We start from the raw sequence: 21,660 nt of genomic DNA, 5'->3' as shown, positions 1-21,660 counted from the left end.
CGTCAGGAGATTAATATCAGCGCCGCTGTTATTGTCTACCGCTGATTTTATCATTTCTCTTTGTTTTTGAGATGATAACGCGTTCCCTATTGTGCGATTCGTTTTGCCTCATTTGTTTCACTTAAGTCGCTTTTTTATTGCAAGGCAATGGCGCACTCATAAAAAGGACTGTCATTTTGTGGTTAAGTTGTTCGAAACCGCAAAAAATTGCCCTCAAATTATACTTGAAGGCAGCAATTTCGTTAAAAAAACCTGCATCGTTTTAATAAAAATACACCACGCTCTTTAAATACTACTGCTTAATCTTGATAGTGGAACATGTATAAAACGAATTCCACGTTTGGGATTCAATTAAGGAGAAAGTTTTTCGAATTGAATAACTTTTTGCTGTAAAACAAGATTTAAAGTTGTATCAACAAAAGAAATCAAGAAATCCGATAACACATCGACTTGACTTTCTGATTCCAGTTGAGAAAAGAATATTCACAAAGCGTTGCCAAATAGAGCAACATAGGTGCAGGCAGACTCAGGTTATTAAAAGCATATGGACTTGTTTCGTTATATTTTAGACTTTATGTCTGTTTGCTATGGTTTATATTTGAATGTATCTTTTTGCAAATGTTGACATTATCGACGAGAAAGCGCGGTATACGTAAAACTTCGTTTGACCGTTGTATTATTATCGATCTTTATCTCCTCTTTACAATTTTCTACACAACTTTTGACACCATCTTCAACCTTATCGTTTTCGTCATAAAACTCATTTCTTTTATTATAATGGAGTGTTACTATCTGTACGATTCGACATGCATTATTTATGCTTTAGGGGAGTTTATTGAAATCATACGAAACAAATATTGGACATTTTCCTATCAGTACAATCTCGGAATTTGGGGCTCATGTAATATACCCTAAAACATTGTTTGGCTGTATACGGGCGATATATTAGCTTTAAAAGAGATTAATTCGTTACGGCGGCGTGGTTTAGAGTAAATATGGTTTAAAATAAAAGTTGTTTTCGTTATCACTACGTAGAAAGCAATTAATCGTGAAACCAACGCGAATAAAGTTGTATTTGTGGAATTTAGATTGTTACGCTTGATTTATACAAAAGGTTTCTGTTTCTGTACAATGAATTAGGCTCCTTTCTTTGAAGTGTAAAACAAAGCGTTGAATCTGATATCGTTTCTGGAATACAATTTTCTAAAAATTACAAAGAATAGGCATATAATATGGCGTTATTTATAATCGATGGTCAAATAATCATTTGGCAGCAGCCTCGAATGTAACGCAATCATTTGGGCTCCGCATGAGGCGAAGTACCAGTTAATGGTCGAACGCATACAAAATAAATTTATTAGTTTTTTGTATTTACGGCAATATGGAGTATATCCTTTTTACCCTCTTATGTATCCCACGTTGTTTGTCCTGGGCATGGTGGGTTACATCGAGTTGCATGTGCGCAGAGAGTTGAGTTTGGCGATATACTTGTTTCGGTTGCTAAGGGGTAAAGCCTACAACAGTCAAGTGTTGAGCTGTGTGAGCCTGTACGTGCCCGACAAGTACGTGTGGCGGCGGCGCCGACCGCGGCTGCTGGCCGAGCGGCGCGGGCGCACCAACCTGCTCACGAAGGCGCACCAACCTGCTCACGAAGGCGCCGTTGACGCGCGCTGTGCGGACCCTTAACCTAGTAGCCGAGAGCATTGATTTGTTTTGTTGTTCTCTGACTGAATTCACAAAGTCCACATTGTTCACATTATGTTATATGCGCCGTAAGTTAAAATATTTTTTTGTTAATAGTTACAGTACTATTGTCTTAGGTCTAGTACCTGTAAAGATAGTTGTGTGAAAATAAAAAATAAATAAAATTTGTCTCTATATGTCATTTTGACATTTCTGTTTGTTTGCAAGAGACAAAATTTAACAGAGGTTTGTAAGAGGTTATAAGTATATGAAGTAACAATAGCGCTAAATCTGATATCGTGGAAAACATTTTTCTACCAATAGCGCAGGAGAAGCATATAGGCTGGCAAACAAGTTTGGTCAGTAACAGTAGCGCTAAATCTGATATCGTAGAAACCAATTTTCTAAAAACAGCATAGGATAGGCATATACCCCCGCCGTTATGGCGCCTAAATAGTATTTAATTTTAATTTTATAAAATGTATATAAATGTTAGTCTATAATATATTTGTAATATGGGCTTTGTTGCCTAAATTAATTTTTTAAATAAATAAATATAGGTTAGCAAACAAATTGTATATGATGTGGGTCCTGGGCCCCGTGTGCCCTTATGGTGAAGACGGTATTGCTATAAAACTACTATCCCCTTTATGGGGTTATGATTACTTATAATACACACAACACAAGCATTCTTGAGCTTACCGTGGGACTTAGTCAATTTGTGTAAGAATGTCCCTATAATATTTAATAAGAAAACTACAGTACAATATTGTCTGTACCTATTACGTACATGATAATGTATATTTTAAATATACCTATTACCATGTTTTTTAATACTACGTCGGTGGTAAACAAGCATACGGACCGCCTGATGGTAAGCAGTCTCCGCAGCCTATGTACGCCTGCTACTCCAGAGGAGTTACATGCGCGTTGCCGACCCCCCAACCCCTTGTTGAGCTCAGGCAACCTTACTCACCGGCAGGAACACAACACTATGAGTAGGGTCTAGTGTTATTTGGCTGCGGTTTTCTGTAAGCTGGAATGACATCCGCTGCGCTGTGCCCTACCACACAAAGCAAGATGACATTCACAATGCCCATACCTCTCTTTTGGACGTAGTTTAAGGACGTACCCGGGTCCATGTGTGATGAATAAACTATTATCTATTCATCCATCTATCTATGTATCTATGATCCTTTGACAAGCGACTGTTTTCAAACTATAATACAGAAGTAAATAGACCTTGTAATAATTAACTTAAGTAAACTGATCTCAACATCGAAGATGCCACTGTCAATATTGAAGTATCTAAGTTAAGTAGGGTTTACATTTTAAATTAATTTACAGTTGTTGTTGTTTTGGCAGGAAATGAATACCGTCGGCTGTTAATTGAGTATATTTTTAGGTCAGAAGCTTAACTCAATAAGAGGGAACTTGAGAAACAAAGCTTCATTGGAAATAATAATTTCATGTTTCATAGATTTTAAATTAATTTTGGCCTTTCGTTCTTTTGGTTTAAATTTTATTTCTGGTTTTCATTATAAATTAGTCTTAGTATAAAAAATGGTATCAGAATTCCTATCAAAATTATCTCTAGACCTACAATTCTGAGGCGTCAAAGTTATACATATAATATATACAGTTATAGGTAAAATATGTTCATCTTGCGCTGAAAGGCAGAAAAAAATACATATCAAATGAAGAAGAGGAGGGCAGCCCTTTGCTGAGCATTGGGACACAAAAAAAAAGTAAATGATAAATAAGTATTAGTACCTAGTAAATATATGCAACATAGGTAAAAATACATTACATGTGGCTTTCTCGAGCAAAAGGTATCACGTTGTCGCTTGCCACAAAGACGCGCTAACAGGTTACTTGTATAAAGATACGAGCAAATGTCGTCCTTATGGTAAGCGACAATGTGGTTATTTTAATTTTTTTTTTTTTTTTTTTTTTTTTTTTTTTTTTTTTTTTTTTTTTTTTTTTTTTATTACAACATTAAAATATAAAATATGTGTACCACAAAACAAAATATTCGCCAAACTGCGAGACAGTTTGTTGGCGATGAGCTCGCTCGTTATACTTATAAAAAGGTACATAATTTTGCACTGTCCTACCGTCCCGGCATGGCCAATTTTTATGTAGGTATTACAATTATGAAGTAGGTATAACGTAGGATTGGTGACTCAATACTGGTGGCGCGGGCGCGGGACAGGAGCACAGCGGTGCGTAAAAAACTACCTTAACGCTAATTACTACGTTTGTTTATAAACTAACAACTCGTTATATTTTTACAACACAAGTGGCAAGAGGCACTACAATAGTTGATTTATATGAAGTTATTTTATGATACTAATATTAATGTTAGGTATTTAATTTACTATTCATGCTTTATGGAGTTATCGAATCTGTCTATTAATATTTCTTTAAATTTTTCTTTCAGGCTACCTATTTTTAATTTAGGGATATCTAGCAATATTGGGTATTCATTGTAAATTTTTGGGATTAAGTATTCTTGGGTTCTCCGACCATAATAGTTTTTGGCTGCAGGTTGATACAATTTTACTTTTTTAGATGAGCGAGTCACACGTTTATTCTTTTTCTGTACTTTAAAATCATCTGTATAATACGTATTGATAACATTTAAGTATGTGACTTTGCAATGCACTGGGAGAATTCTACAATATGAGAACAGTGAGTCATACTGATGTTTATACCTATTCCTTGTGTTTCGCCCAACTAAATATTTAATTAACCTAATTTGGAGTTGTTTTATTTGGTCTAAATATGTTTTGAAGGTACGTCCATAGTAACTGAGTCCATAACTTAACAATGCGTCCGCCAGGGCATGATAGACAATATACAAGGTGCGCTTGTTGACTATTCTGCTTAAATGATAAAATTGCCCCAATATAGCTCGCAATCTATTACATACCTGATTGATATGCAATTTCCAGTTGAAATGTGTATCAATTAATAATCCTAGGTATCTAAAACTGTCAACTAATTCAATTTTACTACATGTACAATTATTTTTATTCCAATGAAGACATTCATACGTGTGTCCTATAATACTAATATCATTCGACGTTATTTGATTTGCTTTTTTATTATACGGTGAAAATATTCTCATACATTTAGTTTTGTTAATATTCAATATTATTCCATTATCGTGCGCCCACTTGGTAATGTTCTCAAAATCGTCCTGCACCTTGGTTACCATGTCCGACAGATCCCCGCCGGCGAGCACCAGGCACATGTCGTCCGCGTACATATAGACCTTGCAATGCTGGACAACATTCGACACACTGTTCACATGCATCACGTAACCCACGGGCCCGTAAACTGAGCCGGTCGGCACGCCAAGACTGACGCAGGCTTCGGCAAACAAAGTTATTATAATTGAGAAAGTCACAAATATATATTTCATATAACATAACACACTCACTGATATAAAACATATATGTATATCATAATAGATATTTATGAGATAGGGACAATTCCGTTAAAAAAACACCCAGGCAATCATCGTCACTCCTTGAAACCTAAAAGGTCCCGAAGTGGAAGATGGTTTTCTATGGGGTTCTTCAAAATAGGAGCATTTTGGATGGTTATAGTCAACAATGCGCATGTTAATTTTTATATCAATCACGCTATGATAATAGCTTGAACGCTAACCCTTAACTTCCCCTTTTGTACAGACAGACATATTTATTGTTATTATTACAAGCCCTTTAATCCATTATAACTTTACCCACTTTTTACTCACTTTTCTTTCGCGCAGAATTGTTACCGCCCGTACAGTTAGCTCCATCTGTGATCATTCATGAAACTATATAAAATATAACGTAAAAAATATCACCTAATCGGAATAAAAAATATTAACTCTGAAGTAAAAACAATTAGCTTTATAAATACGGTAATAATACTTTCTGAAGTAGTTTTTTTCAAATATCTTCAATGTACAGATTTAGACTCTGCCATAGTACCTATCTTATTATATTATATACCTTCTTATCGATAGAAACGTGTAGTTCATTATGCCGGTTGGCAAATTCCTCCTCTATTTCTATTCCCGTACTAACTAATGGCTAAAGATATGTCAAATGAAAATTAAGTCCAATAAACTCGCTAATACTCCGACATCCGACAATCTCAAACCAAATTGCGCTGTCAAGCCAACCGGCATCAGCTATTTCCCTCCACAAAGCTGTGTATGAGCGAACAGTTTTACATCTGATTCGAATTTCGAACACAATGGAGTTAGTTCGGTTTGAAATTTGTCGGTAACTTCCCCCGTCTTCCGGTAGCGATTATTGTGTCCAGAATTCACTTGATTTATTACCTCTATTGCTTTGGTCTGCTCGTCTGTGGCGGTTTTATTTTCATATTCGGCAATGAGATCATTATTCATGGTTTAAAGAATAAATCTGAAGTTTATTAGTAGGTAACCTACCAATATTATGATTAATCAACGATTTTTTCTAGTAATTAGGTACTTTTAACCGAGTGTAAAGTTTCATCTTTAAATACTTTTGTATGGAAAATTTGTTTTCCATATTGTTGTCCAATATTTGACCACCGCAGTTTTAGGTCTGTAAAAGATCAATGCTGAAATATGTTTAATATTAGAAAATAAGATAAAATAATGAAAAAAAAAGTTGGAGGAGTCGGTAGGTAAGATCTTTATATTCTTTGTCTAGAAGTATCAGTTTTTTTTTATTCATTTAATGTGAACAACAGCCCGGTTAGTTATAATAGAGAAACTATAATTCATAATTCAATAAATATCTAAAAAATAATATTACTTATTGTGGATCAAATATAGCGTCTGGATAACCTTATTTCCCTGCCTCAATCGGTACGACGTTTCCAAACATCTGCCTGCATTCGACCCGATCCCGATCCTCTCCGGCCATTGTGCTGTCGACACTACAATACCCCCTTTCAATATCTAAAGTCATCTTCGATCCACGGATAATGCCTAAATACAACAGGTAGAAAATATATCAAAGTTATTATAATTTTAACCGTTTCCATTTTAAGATTTATAAGTTTCCTCAGAGTTGCAACAGATGATATTTTAGATAACGCTCGAGTAAATTCAGTTAAGTCAGAAGGCAGTAGAAACATTGCTCTTAATGAAAATGACGCAGCTATTTCCTGAGAGCACGTCGAGCGCAACGCTAATTACATTGTATACACGGAATGAAATGCAAGTGTACGCGGCGACACGACACCGCACCGGCCGACAGCGTAAGCTGAGGTAATGTTCGTAATAATAATACTTATTTCAAGCTGAGGGTCCGCGAACCTCACGCATGGCCCGATGCGCCTATTCGTTCTCTCCCGCTGCCTATTCGCGCGGCCCCCTCAGTCGCTCGCTAGCTCGCGCCGCAGGCGGACCTGTGTCTCTCGCAGATTACCCCCGTTCGTAGTCTCCGACGAACATATTTTTAATTGTTAAAATAAACTGGTTCCTGTGTTCACGTGCCTGGTTCCCGGCTCTTGCTAACTGGATCTCCTGTTTATTTACTGCTATTGTTTTTCTTTAGTGCAAAATGTGATGTTATGTGTGTTCAACGAGCGTACCGTCCTGTGTAACGTTAGCCCAAAGTGAACTCAATGGATGTAATGTGCTTTTGAATTGAAAACGTTAATCTTTTTGATCCTTCGCAGCCGGATTTTTCTCTGAGGTTGGTACAAAATTTAATTTTCGTGTAACGAAACGATACGTACCTAGTTTATGTTATAGTGATAAGATTGAGTGAATGTTTGCGAATGTAGAGTACGTGAGAATCAGTCAAGGTAACGATAGTCAAGCCGATCCGCGACGTGAATACGAATTTTGAAATTAGAATTTACTTCCTAAGCAAGGATCTAATAACAGTGATGAAACTGATGAATTCGCGGAGATATACTAATTTCTACGAGTATTAAACGCAAATTAACTCAAGTAAGTAGAGGCTGAAACTATGAATCAACGTAATCGCTTCGTGGTAAGCAATGTGTAGGTAGATAACAGATATGATGAATCAAACAAACATTTATATAAGCAGGTGAATAATTTATAGAAGGATTTTTAGCAATAAAAAAATAACCAGTTTACGAGAGAAAGATATCGATGAAGGTACAATAACAGACGAGAATTAAAAATACGCTGTATAAGAGCGTCTTCTTGGACGCGAACAATTAAACAGAAATCTTAACTGGAATCACGGTTTGAACCACTTTCCTATTGAAGGTCGATTGGGTTGCAAATCTCATCGAAACAGTCAATAAACAGTTGGAATATAAAATAAATACAGATACATTGCCGGTCCTTCCGTTACTTGATTATTTTGGCTCCAATCCAAACATTTGCGGCCGACCACAGCATCCTTCCATCTTAATTCGACCATTCCTAGCAATATACCCTAGTATTTATTACGTTTAAGGGTTCATCGCATTAGATTAACGGGACAGTAAAAGTGCTGAACTAAGTCCCATAAAGCGGATAAAGTATTCGTCCCAGGCAATTTACTCATCGATATCTAGAAGACATAAATTTCTAAAAGATTATTTCTTTCCAAGAGAATTTTAATAACACCAATACTCTATCCGCAAATATATTTTACGAGGAAAATGATTCTTATTTAGGTAGTAAAACGTTTATGGCCGTCATCTTAAATTTGAGGGCTGTAAATACCTAGTTGTGTATTCATTTATAAGCGCGTTATTTTATTATCGAATTGCGTTATTTCGTGTAAAGTTTTATCTTTGAGTTATTTTACAAGGTTTCTAGTTTCTCATTAGCATCAATTACCTACTTAAGCGGAGAATTTCTAAGGTGCCGCAAGGTTATCAGTATTTGTAAACAGTTATTGTAAACGCTGCGACTTGAGACGATTGTTCTGATAGAGGTGGCTTGTGCTCCGGTTTATTTTATCAGTCCCATTCAGATATCTGGGTCAATATGAATCTCGAACAGAATCAATCGATTAATTAAAGAAATACGATTCATTCAAAGATCTTAAGGGCTTCTGTTCCGTTTTCTTGAAACTGTTTTCAAAGAGCTTAATTACGATTAGATTTATGTTTTTGTTCTCATTCAATCTCCTTTCCCGTTTTGTGTCTTAAACTTGTGTTTATTTTCTCTGGAAACCAATTGGAGCCTATTTCAAGTTTTGGGTTCGTGGAAGTCCTGAATATTTTTGGCTTTTGCAATATGCAATATTTAAACATGTTTATGTTTTGCACTTATCGCGACAATACTCTTCTCGGTATCGGCCACATTGAATCTATCGGAAAAGTCTACAATAGACTTTGTCCTGTAAAGAGTTTGTTGTTTTAAAGTTCTGCGAAGCTTTGGCAAGATTAATAAGTTTGAAAATGTGATAACGACGGTACTCAACTTGGTCCGTACTGTTGTGAACAAGTAAATTGGTATTAACATTTTTAAAAAGGCTGATTATTTAAATTTTGGGTTTATGAAATTTCAAACGAATCTTATTTTTGAAATGCAAACAAAATTGATGTTGAATTGAAAAATGTAATACATATTGGAATTATTACTTTTTTTATATATCGTTGTCGTTTTGACATTTTTCTCACATTTTGAAAAAAAAAAATGGTGTATACATTGAGTTCCTTATTCCGTACAACATTAGCGCAATTTCAATCTTCAACCGCGTTACGAAAATGCATGGAATTTTCGTAACACAATAGGAACTTGCATACATTTAATATCTCAAATTTAGATTTCGTAACATATGTTTTGACCAAAATAAAGAGCTCTTAAAACCTTCAAATTTTTCTCAAAATCTGAGAAGAAAATAAAATCGACAAAAAAAATCACCCACCTCATAGATAGATCGTCGTTACGTCAAAAACAAAACCTTTTCTTTTACTGTGACCAGACGACTGACGTAAGACCCAAGATTTAAAAATAAAATTAATTGATTAACAAAATAAATATACCTAACTAGGTATTAACACCGAAATTCTGCAAAGAGTTCATCTAAGGAGATTAAGTGTTGGTAAATGATACATCCAAGGCAATAAACAAGCTATAAAGTTCTCCAAGCAGAATTACATCAAACTAAATACTTGCAGCGGATCCAGCCTCGGATCCTCCCTTGAATCCAATTAGAGAGATATCCATCTTAGGCATCCACTTCCAACAGCAATTTATCTAAGCCCAACTGCTGTATGTGTAAGTAATTTACGTGCTCGCCATAATACCTGCACTTTCAAATTATATCCTGCCTAAATAAAAATAATTACATTTTCTACTTTGGCAGATTTATCTTTTGGACGCAAGGGATCGCGCTTAAATGTAAAATATATTCCGCTCTCAGCAGAATGTGTTAATTTCTAAAAAGCATTATACTCCGCTCCGAATATTCCATTACTTTATGCAGCGAAAATTCCTGAAACCTCATTAAATTCTGCTTTCTAAGATGCTGTATAAAGATTAACTTTGATATTTACTTCGAGCAATATCCTTATTTAAAAACGGCCGCTAATCTCAACACCCATTTAATTTATAAGAAACGTCCTGGGAATTAATTCCCTGAGAGCATTATTCGGGGATACAAATTATGTTTATAGCAGAGCCTTTTCAGAGCGCAGCAGGGTCGTGACATGTGACCCAGTGACGGAGATTTACCTTTAAATATTCCATCGGCGAAGCAAAACATTACGCTTCGCTTAGTGGAATCGCTGGAGCTTCTCCTCGAGCTTTCTTCGCGAAACCATTCATATAAACATAGACCAAACACGTTCCTTTGAATTCTGATTCAATCTTTTTGCCGGATTAGATTCGTAAATATGGACCTGAAATGTACGCGGTCATACATAAAAGTACTTGACATATCGAAGCAAATCATCAAGACACTTTAAAACGCAAGGCTGTAAAATTCGAAATAAGAATTTCGAAACGAAATATTAATAACCGTTGCTTTTAAGAGGCAGTAGGTTAAGCTTAAGTTTCTTTAAAGGTTTCTGTGGCGTGCTCGCTAAAATATGCAAGCCGAGCCCGTGCAGTTGGGAAACGTACGCTTAATTATTTGTGTGTATTCCGTACCCAATTATCCGAGACGATGTTATTTCGAGATAGCTTTTATTGCTTAGTTCTTGAAAGTTGAATTATGAAATAGGCGCGTGACAACTGACGCATTGAAGAGCGTCTTTGTTTATTTAAAAACATGATTTGACGGTGCGTCAACAGAAAAGACACTTGAAGCAGTGCTTAGTGCGCAGTCAAGTCATCATATAATGCGACCGGATGGATTAAATTTCAAACGACTAAGATTGCGATCACAAATTGTGAAACTTTTAAAACCATTGAGACTTAAATAAAAACTATAAATCTTACATTTAACTATTTTAGTTTTAATTTAAGTGCGATAATGGGCCTATAGTTAAAACGCTAGTTGAATAAACTTTTAAATCCATTTATTTAAAGGACTTTTGTACCGAAAAAAAACGATTTAAAGTATTTTGACTTTTGATGCAATTTATCGATTCATATTGATATCTGTAAATATGTGTAAGGTAAATATTGCAGCATAGCCGATTTATTCAAATAATTTATGTAAATGAATATCAATATTTATTAATGTACATTTAAACATTCGTAAATAACATGATAATCGTAAGTAATTCCACCGGATTATTCACATCATGCTCAGTGTGTGAGTGAACTTGACACCACTGCCGCAAACGCTACATCCGCGCGCTTGAGCAATATCGGGGTCGACTTATGAATAAACTATGCTAATTCCTCACCGCTATTGATTTTAATCGAATATAATCATGTTAGCCTTTTGTTTCCATACAAACATCCAGCAATTACACAGATAATCATTCTCGTATTAAAGGTAATTTCTCCACGCCCACTAAAAGCACCCGAAAATAATTTCTTAATTTCCTAATAGCGGCATAAAATAAGTCGTAAAATCTCCGGTGTTTTACTTATTTAGCCCGTTTTTTAATGTTTACGTTAATGGGTTTCAACTTAAACGGGGTTTTAACGGCGGTTTTTATCGATATTTTGACTTGTAGCACTCTGGGAGCAGGTGTGCGGTTTGTCGGCAATGATGGTGGTGCTTTAAACATATGAAAAAGCGGGTAAAAAAAACTAATAATCGACTTTCGTTTTTACAACAACACGTGCTACCATGTAAACATTGTAAAAGCTCGATAAACTTACCATATGTCACGCTTTGTTTCCGAACCGATAAAAACGAACAAAAACTGTTTCCAAATCTAATAGGCCGTGACTAAATGGCCACCGAAAAATTACACGAACGCGTTACGGAGTATGTAATACACGAATTTAACGGTTCATTTGCTCCCAGGCTTCGCGTAATGGCGGTCGACAGCTGTCAAGGCGATGTCAGTTCTAAATTTAAAACAAACATTTAATTTTTATTACGTTTATGAATCTGTCGGTTGGTCGAGGTCGGTGCTGCTTAAACTTTTAATTAAAATTTAAAAACAAATTGTAGATGAAACCCTTTTTGGTTTAAGTGTAGAATGAAAGTTTGTTTATGCCGTAATAATAAAAGCGAAATGAAGATGGTTTACTATTAAGGTCTTTGTTTTGAAATCTTTTATTGTGTAACCTTTGAAGTCGTGATATTATCATGAAATGAGACCTTTTGTGAGCGGTTAAGTCTTAATTATGTTTTTTTTTTCGTTTTTAGTACCTAAGCATGACAGTACGAGTAAAATATCTTAAGTTAGGTACCTTTATATTATCCAAAAATATTTTTGTTACATTTCTACTCGTTTCCATTTCTGGCGGTCTAGACAAAATTATGCACCTTTGACAAAAATTGCCTTTTCCACATAGTAAGTAGTCCACCAGTAGTATGTCAACACTAAATAGGTTCATAAAACTAGCCTTCAAAGACCTAAGAAGGCGTGCTCAGAATTTTACTACAGTTCTTTTACACCTAGACATTACAAAATCGATCTGTATTTCTATCGTAGTAAGAGTGTTAGTGAATGCGTGATTGTGATGGTTTTAACAGACTTTGTAGCGAGTGTTAGCTAATTCTTGGAACTACGTGTCCACACAAATGTTGAGTAAAAACCGGTTTATTCGACGAAGGGCGCAACGGTAAACATAGACACCGACTTACGAAGAAACCGGTTTTTATTGTTCTAAACCGGTAAATTTGACAAGAACTCGTAAAAACCGGTTTAAAAATAACGGGTTTTCAAGCGAAACCAAAATTAAAAGGTTTTGCGCCAAGTACATGATAACGGTTTTGAGTTTTAACCGGTTTCAGAGCCTTTCATATAACCGCGACAACGATTTTTTTCTGGTCAATATATAAAATAAAATAAATAAATACCTATTCACGCAATTATAGTTTGGTATACGAAATCTTAATTCAACCATTACAATTAGAACAAATTAAATTATTTTTAGAAAATATTTTAATTTGTTTTTATTTCAAGTAGAAATACTACTATATGTATAAATTATAAACTGAAATAAATGTCATATACCAAGAAAAAAAAAGCCGAAAAAAAGCTAGGGGGCGCCGTAAGCCTTCAGTAAGAAATGCATATAGGTCCTTGGAAAAATTCGACCAATGCTGCCGTGACCCCGGTGGCCGAGTGGCTCAGGCACCTGCCGCGATAGCAGAGGACGCTGGTTCGATTCCTGGGGCACTGGAGGCCTTGGTCACTTTTTCTTGGTATATGACATTTATTTCAGTGCAACCATTACAGTCAACGAGTAGAGAAACTATTTTATATGTAATCCACTATTCAGTTTCATTACTTATCTGTATATTACGACCGTATAGACGACCGGTTTGGCCTAGTGGGTAGTGACCCTGCCTACGAAGCTGACGGTCCCGGGTTCAAATCCTGGTAAGGGCATTTATTCGTGTGATGAGCATGGATATTTGTTCCTGAGTCATGGGTGTTTTCTTTGTATTTAAGTATTAATAAATATTTATATATTATATATATCGTTGTCTAAGTACCCTCAACACAAGCCTTATTGAGCTTACTGTGGGACTTAGTCAATTTGTGTAATAATGTCCTATAATATTTATTTATATTAATAGCAGAAATACGCCTAACGCCTCTCCCTCATTAATCAACTATTATTTCTCTAAACCGACTATTAAACTGCATAGACCAAACCAGTACTGAAACGTAAAGAAAGTAGCACCTAAGCGTGCTAGTAGGTCAAATCGCAAAAACCAATTAACATGCGGCTTTACAGCGCTTTACACCATTTTACATTACTAGACGGTAAACATTACGAAAGCGCTGCAACTGCTTACTTTCATAGTATTGATCTATTTAATTTGAAAAAGTCGCACCTGATTACCTGTAACTTAGGAACATACAACGTTTTAATATTAACGTGAAATAGAGTTAAATTCAAAACGTCGTATCTGTGTATTAGTTTGGTTAATAACATACGGCTTTTTGATTTTGCGAATTGGATTAGCGTGCTGAGTAAGTTGACATAATTGGGTCGAAATAGTCATATTATTGGCGATAATGGAAATAGCTAGTTTAATTTCGCAGTAAGGCAATTTCTAGTTCTTAATTTAAATATTCAATTATGCAGGTTTGCTTTTAATCACATTCGATTATTTATAAATCGTGCGCGCTGTATTATACTGATCCTTAGGAGACACGGCACACCGCTTGCGTGACGCATGCGTACAGAACTCCAACATTTTTGTATACTCACATGTGCATTTTACTGTGTAAAAATTATTAGCGGATAACAGAGCAATGGGCCATAAGCTGACGGCGCTCATTTTTGGTTTTAATTAGATATTTACATATTAAGTTCGATAACGACTTACACTTGGACTATGTAGGATTAGTCATATAAATCTCTTCTTATATCATAAATGCGAAAATTGCGAAAGCGGCGTTGGCGTTGAAACTCTAAGTCCATGGGGAAGCGCACACAAGTTTTTTTTTTTCAGAAATCGCGAAGCGCCCGGTTGACGTAACTGGTGACCGAAGAGCTGGCGGCTTCTTCGCACAACGTATCATTGCGATACAACGAGGAACTGCCGCCAGCATCCTTGGTATAATGCCTTAAGGGCCTATTTTAGATATAAGCTAGTTATAGTAATCCTCTGTATATATCCATTATACTGTTATTGTACAATTAAAAAAATCTCAATGCGAAAGTAATCCTGTTACCTCTTCACGCTTAAATGTTGAACCGATTATGATGAAATTTTGTATCGAGATAGTTCGAGGGCCATGGAAGGACTTAGAGGATAGTTTTTATCAATCATCATTATCATCCCACGCAGATGAATTTAGTTAAGAGATATATTGATAATGGGGTTGGCCGGTCGAAGTATTAAACAGATGGCGCCATCATAGCTTGCCCTGTCAATCCCCAGAATTGTGTCAAATTCTTGTTTTTTTTTTGGAATTTTGTGACCTGGATTCCAGTACTTTAAGCCAAATCTCATAGAGCAAAACTAGAGACAGGGGCAAGCTATGATGGCGCCATCTATGCAAACCTTTGACAGTTGCCAACCCCATTCAATATAAACAATAAAATTGATACTGTATGTAAAATAGGGCTCCATTGGGACCTTACAAGTAGGTACAAAAACCGATTGATACCTAAACTCAACTATATTAAACATGATTGCATTATTTGTCAATCCAATGGCCATAATGAATGTCACCGGTTACGCGAAATGTCAAATACGAAAGGTCACGAGAACACGCGTTTCGCACGCCCATTTCAAAAATCAAAAACGCCCGCATTACGTAACTCACGGAATTCGATGTTATTCCAGTGCTTACTAAAGTCGAGCGCGTACATAATACCTGCGGCGGGTATCATTTTCGCATATTTATCACTTGTCATGTCATGCGTCACTTTCGCACTTATATATTTAATAGAACATGACAGGCGATAATAAAAAAAGCGGCCAAGTGCGAGTCGGACTCGCCCATGAAGGGTTCCTTTATGACGTATTAAAAAAAACTACTTAAACTACTAGATCTCGTTCAACATTTTACCACTTTGGACAGTTTGGACACACATTTTACCACTTTGGTAGTGTCTCTCGCGCAAACTATTCACTTTAGAAAAAAATTATATTCGGAACCTAAATATCATTTTTGAAGACCTATCCATAGATACCCCACACGTATGGGTTTGACGAAAAAAAATTTGTTTTTTAATTTTATGACGTATTAAAAAAAACTACTCACTAGATCTCGTTCAAACCAATTTTCGTTAGAAGTTTGCATCGTAATGTATATCATATATTTTTTTTAGATTTTTCATTCTGTTATTTTAGAAGTTACAGGGGGGGGGGACACACTTTTTTTCACTTTGGAAGGTTCTCTCGCGCAAACTATTCAGTTTAGAAAAAAATTATATTAGAAACCTTAATATCATTTTTGAAGACCTATCCATAGATACCCCACATGTATGGGTATGATGAAAAAAAATTTTTTTTTTTAATTTCATGACGTATTAAAAAAAAACTACTTACTAGATCTCGTTCAAACCAATTTTCGGTGGAAGTTTACATGGCAATGTATATCATATATTTTTTTTAGATTTTTCATTCTGTTATTTTAGAAGTTACGGGGGGGGGGGGGACACACATTTTACCACTTTGGAAGTGTCTCTCGCGCAAACTATTCATTTTAGAAAAAAATGATATTAGAAACCTCAATATCATTTTTGAAGACCTATCCATAGATACCCCACACGTATGGGTTCGATGAAAAAAGATTTTTTGAGTTTCAGTTCTAAGTATGGGGAACCCCCAAAATTTATTGTTTTTTTTTCTATTTTTGTGTAAAAATCTTAATGCGGTTCATAGAATACATCCACTTACTAAGTTTGAACAGTACAGCTCTTATAGTTTCGGAAAAAAGTGGCTGTGACAGAATCGGACAGACAGACGGACATGACGAATCTATAAGGGTTCAATTTTTCGCCATTTGGCTACGGAACCCTAAAAACCGGCCATTTTAGCGCAGAATTAGTGCGTTCTAATGATTAGGCATATGTAGTTGTGAGGTTGTTACGGATTTTGGAGTTTTCTGGTTCGCAGTTCGCAGGCATCGTCTGATGTCTGACTTGCGTCCAATTTGGTCAACATTATTTTCGTTTTCTTGTTTTTTGACCACTCTGTCACGCTTGTATTTGTGTATTCTATCAAATTAATAAAAAGAGTGCTATTGGATCCTGACCACATACCGAGGCAAGTCCTAGACTGGAATTCCCAAGGAAAGGGGAGATGTTGCCGTCCAAAGCAGACCTGGCGCCGGACTATTATTGCAGAGGCGAAGGCTATTGGGAAGACTTGGAGCGAACTCAAGCACGAAGCTCAAGACCGATCCAGATGGCGGCGCACTATGGACGCCCTCTGCCCCATATAGGGGACATATGACATTTTTTTATTATTATTCAAATTAGTTAATAAAAATTAATACGTAAATAAATTTCATTTCATACAAAAACTACACTCCGTCACATTTTTTGGGGACAAGGTGTACTATACGTAAACCTACGCAATACTTCAAGATCACAATATACTAGTTTCCCTGAAGCGCTGCTCGCGTTACACGCAATGATATTATAACTCAAGATAGGTTGTAGGCGTTCCAAAATTTAAGCGCTCACGTTGTGACAAATTGTACAAGTTGTCTTAAGTCGCATCGGGGCAAGCGAGAAATGTGCAACGTGCTAACGTGCTCTCGCCCACCGAAAGAGAAAAATAATAAAATAATAACAGATTAGGTATAGAGATAAATATGTTTTTTTTGTGCTCCTTATGTTTGAGTATAACATATTTATTGTTATATAATATAATATCATTGGCTACACGTCGATATTCCGACCTCTACGCATATAAAACGCCTTAAAAATCCTTATTTTTCACATAACTTACGTGAAAGTACAGCAACGAAATACATATAGTACGTCATTGCTTCAAGATTACAAAATACTAGAAGCGCCGCTCGCGTTATACGGCAAGAATCAGCCCTCAAAGCACATAAAACGCCTTAAAAATCCTTGTTTTTCACATAACTTACACCTTTTTTAGCAAGTACAGCAATCAGCACGGCGTTGGCACGCGTATCACGTTCCACTGATAAGTGGGAGGGACGTGCATCGTTTGCATTCGAAGATTAGACATACAGTCTTACCGTGTGTCTTTAAATTTCATTGCCCCCGATGTACTAAAGCTGGGTAGAGTTAGAAATGAAAGGAATAAGTTTTTTATATCAAACTGCCTCCTCTGTTGTACTCACGTAAGCTGTATAGTGATCCTTTTGTACCAATCACTGTTAATTAACCGTCCGTAAACCTTATTATAAAGACCATAAGGTTCACCGATGGTTAATGTCGGTAGTAATCCTCCTGGAACAGGTTGCTCCGGGCCAATTAGAATGAGTAAGACGGATGGTGTGCGAGGGAGTCAAAGTTTAATTGACTGATGTGGCATTAACAAACGAAGCGGTTCCCTGCAGAGCTGTGGGATTACGGTTAAGAGGTTACAACTACTGATTTATTTAGTTGTTTGGCTGTTTGAAAATGGCCAATGGAAAAAAAACGGCTAAGTACTTGTTGGACGCACGCTGCGAGGGGACGGTCGGTACTTACCTAGTCGTTATTAATTTTTTAGAACGGTTCCCTTTTTTTCCCCTTACTCATCTTAACGGTTGCTTCCTCAGCTACTGCTTTGAAGCCCAGGGTGTACTTTCCGACTTTTTTGTACACTTCGCACTTCATTTTTTTTCTTCGCGCACTTATAGAACATGAATATGTTGCAAATCCCAACGGCTGAGACTATGGGCCACCTTGAAAGATGGCCGGAAAAAATAATAATTTCACTAATTGACTAAGTCCCACAGTAAGCTTAATCAGGCTTGTGTTGTGGGTAGTTAGACAACGATATATATAATATTAAAATATATATACATAGAAAACACTCATGACTCAGCAACAAAGCATCCGTGCGTATCACAAAACTAAATGCCCTTACCAGCATTTGAACCCGGGACCATCGGCTTCATAGGCATGGTCACTTCCCATTATACCAGACAGGTCCTCACATAATGACAATTGTCTAATATAACTAGACTTTGTTAAGATCTTAGAAACTACACCAACTGGAAGAAGATCACCAAGAAATAAGGCTTTCTTATGAACACAAAAGCTTTCCCAAATAATATTACAAACAAATGTACATTCCGTTGTAAGAAACATCTCAACAAACTTCTGAAAACCAAACGAAACAGTTGGACTCCTGAATCTTTCATAAGTTGCTTTGTATAACGATCACAAACCTATTTACAAGGTAACTCCCGAAATGGCCGTAAGTGCACTAATTACCGTAATGTCGTATCTACTTTGTATACTTATTTGAAAAGGAACTCTACTCTTTACAAGTTAAGGTACAAATTCGAAGAAACAAGAAAATGAGATATGAGGTGTCAAAGCAAATATTCGAAGTGGGCCAACATTTACATAAGGACCGTGTTATATTAATATTCATTACATAAGTTGTGAAGAAGTTGGGATAATTAAAGGAATATTAAATTAAAAAATTATACTACCTTTGATTAATGTCTTTCGAGGTTTTATGCAGAATTTACATACGTAAGTCCGAACTGAGTTTATAAGGAACATTAATAACATCATAGCGACTTATGAAGTTACTGGGTCGAAATTATTTTTCGTTGTTTTGGACCACTCTGTCACGTTTGTATTTCTGTATTTTATCAAATAAATAAAAAAGACGAGTGCTATTGCATGTCTTTTTAGCTGTAGATTACATTTACAATGAGAAAAAATATAAAATAATTTAATCTCATACGAAAGGCTACACTCCGTCACATTTATTGACGACAAAAATGAAGACAAGGAAAATAATTTTGAACCTACTTCGTAAATGTATGATATTTATTTAAACTTTATTGCACATCTATATTAAAACTTTATTGCATCACTAACCCCTCAGTTTGTAAGTTCTACTAATAAAAATATGTGTCCATGTGTTACATGAAATAAAAATATTCATTCATCCATTCACATCAAAAAAGGTGCAAATGGCGTACTTTATGCCTCATGGGATTCTCTACCAGTCAACCATAGGTCCAAATAGGAAAATTAAAATTTTGGCATTGAAGAATAAGTACAAAATTTGGTACTTTCTTTAGGGTTCCGTACCCAAAGGGTAAAACGGGACCCTACTATTGAGACTCCGCCGTCCGTCCGTCCGTCTATCACCAGGCTGTATCTCATGAACCGTGACAGCTAGACAGTTGAAATTTTCACAGATGACGTATTTATGTTGATGCTATAACAAGAAATGCAAAAAAAGTTGTAAGTTTTAACAAAAAAAAAGTTAACAATGAGTTCCCTCAAAATTAAAGTTACGCATTATTACAAGCAATTTTCATATTTTTAGCTTTTGTGCAATTGTTACAAATTACAAGCGTTTTCGGCTTAGTGTTATACCTATACTTTACTGGCTTTTACTAAGTTAGCGTTCTTAATTTTTTTTATATATGTATTTAAATTTCCAGGTGGTAGAACCTTTGTTTCTCAGTTTTTTAATTATAATCCCAAATAATTCTCAATACTTTAATATTTTATAACACTTTTATAATAATTTATTAAAGCGCCTCGCTTGGTGAGCAGAAGGAAGTAACAAAAACTGACACGTAATAAAGGTACCCGAATATACCATTAATTAGCATATTATTATTTTTTATAGTTTTATCACTACCATTAGACGCCTTAATTACATCTCTATGATCGTATTTGATTGCGTTTATCACAACCCATACATTACGTAACTTGAACCCTTGAAAGTTCTAATATCACGAAACCAATTTAAATGTGACCCCTACATTGGTTACAACTACAAGTGATCAGAGCTCAATTTACATTGGATTTTCATCTTTTCCACGAGTCGTTTTTATCATTTTATAGTGAAGAGATACGGAAATGACGTTTGTTAATGCGTTCTCACTTTGTTATTCATACTTTGGAGAGAGAGATAAGCATTACACTTAAAAATGCTTTGAGCTAATTAAAAAAGGTTATGCACCCCTGCATTATTACTGTCAGTTTCTTTGATACAGGGATATGTAACATTTTTAATAACGATTTACATATATATAGTACGTAGTTTGGCCCATGGCTGTCTTATTTCAAATATAGCAGAGAAAATCATACTATCTTTGTTTTACGCTAGTACTAGCACACGAAAGAAAGGGACGAGTATAGTTTTCCTGGTTCTTATTGGCTGATAAGTTGTGTTTGCCAAACTCCTAATAATTTCGAGACACTGGTAATACTGCCATTGTCATAAAAAAGTAACTCTACAGTCAAAATTATTACAGTAGAAATGAGGGCGCCACTTTATTTGTAAGTAGTCGCACGGTCACATTTTTGACGTAAAATGCTTAAACATCGCAACAATTTTGTATGAAAATTGTTTAGTTCCATTTCATTTAATTTAAAATAATAAGTAAAAATTAAATAAAATAATTATAATTCTCTAACAGTGTGCTGTTAGAGAATATTTGAGAAATAAAATAATTAGTTCCCCATTACAAGCACTTTTTGTATCGTTAATACAAATAAGGAACGGAACGCTCCGAATCCGTTACATTCTTAATTCAAATTCACGTGGAACAAAGAGAGCTGCCATTCAAACGTGATACGACACGCCTCTGATATCTAGTTGCGCTAGATCAAAACCTAGTAAATGTTATTACGAGATTTTATTGGATTAATAATAAATGTAAGTGTGCAGTTTTTAAAGCGGAAAATTCTCGACGAATCGAAAAAATAATCGAGTCTATTAATATTTCTCGATTTTTCTTGATGGTTATTTAAAGAAAGTTACAACTTACATGAACGCTAATTGCCATTTTGACCTAATATTATTGTACGAAACATGACATTCTGTAAAAAAAGAACGATAACCTAAC

The 21,660-nt window shown here is 35.6% G+C and overlaps 1 protein-coding gene across 2 annotated transcripts in view; it reads left to right on the top strand.

Moving 5' to 3' along the window:
- Positions 1–6,865: 6,865 nt before the first annotated feature.
- Positions 6,866–21,660, top strand: part of LOC133518109 (leucine-rich repeat neuronal protein 1-like) — a 361,984-nt gene continuing 347,189 nt past the window's right edge. The window contains exon 1 of one of the 2 annotated variants that reach the window (XM_061851695.1): positions 6,866–7,379. The gene's annotated coding sequence lies outside the window, so the exon portion shown is untranslated. The remainder of the gene's footprint in view (positions 7,380–21,660) is intronic. The other variant, XM_061851694.1, reaches the window with a different exon arrangement.

The sequence above is a fragment of the Cydia pomonella genome, chromosome 5 (genome assembly GCF_033807575.1).
Source record: "Cydia pomonella isolate Wapato2018A chromosome 5, ilCydPomo1, whole genome shotgun sequence".
NCBI classification, from domain to species: Eukaryota; Metazoa; Arthropoda; class Insecta; order Lepidoptera; family Tortricidae; genus Cydia; species Cydia pomonella.
Note: the sequence above shows the minus strand (reverse complement) of the source record. Positions and strands in the feature narration are given on the sequence as shown.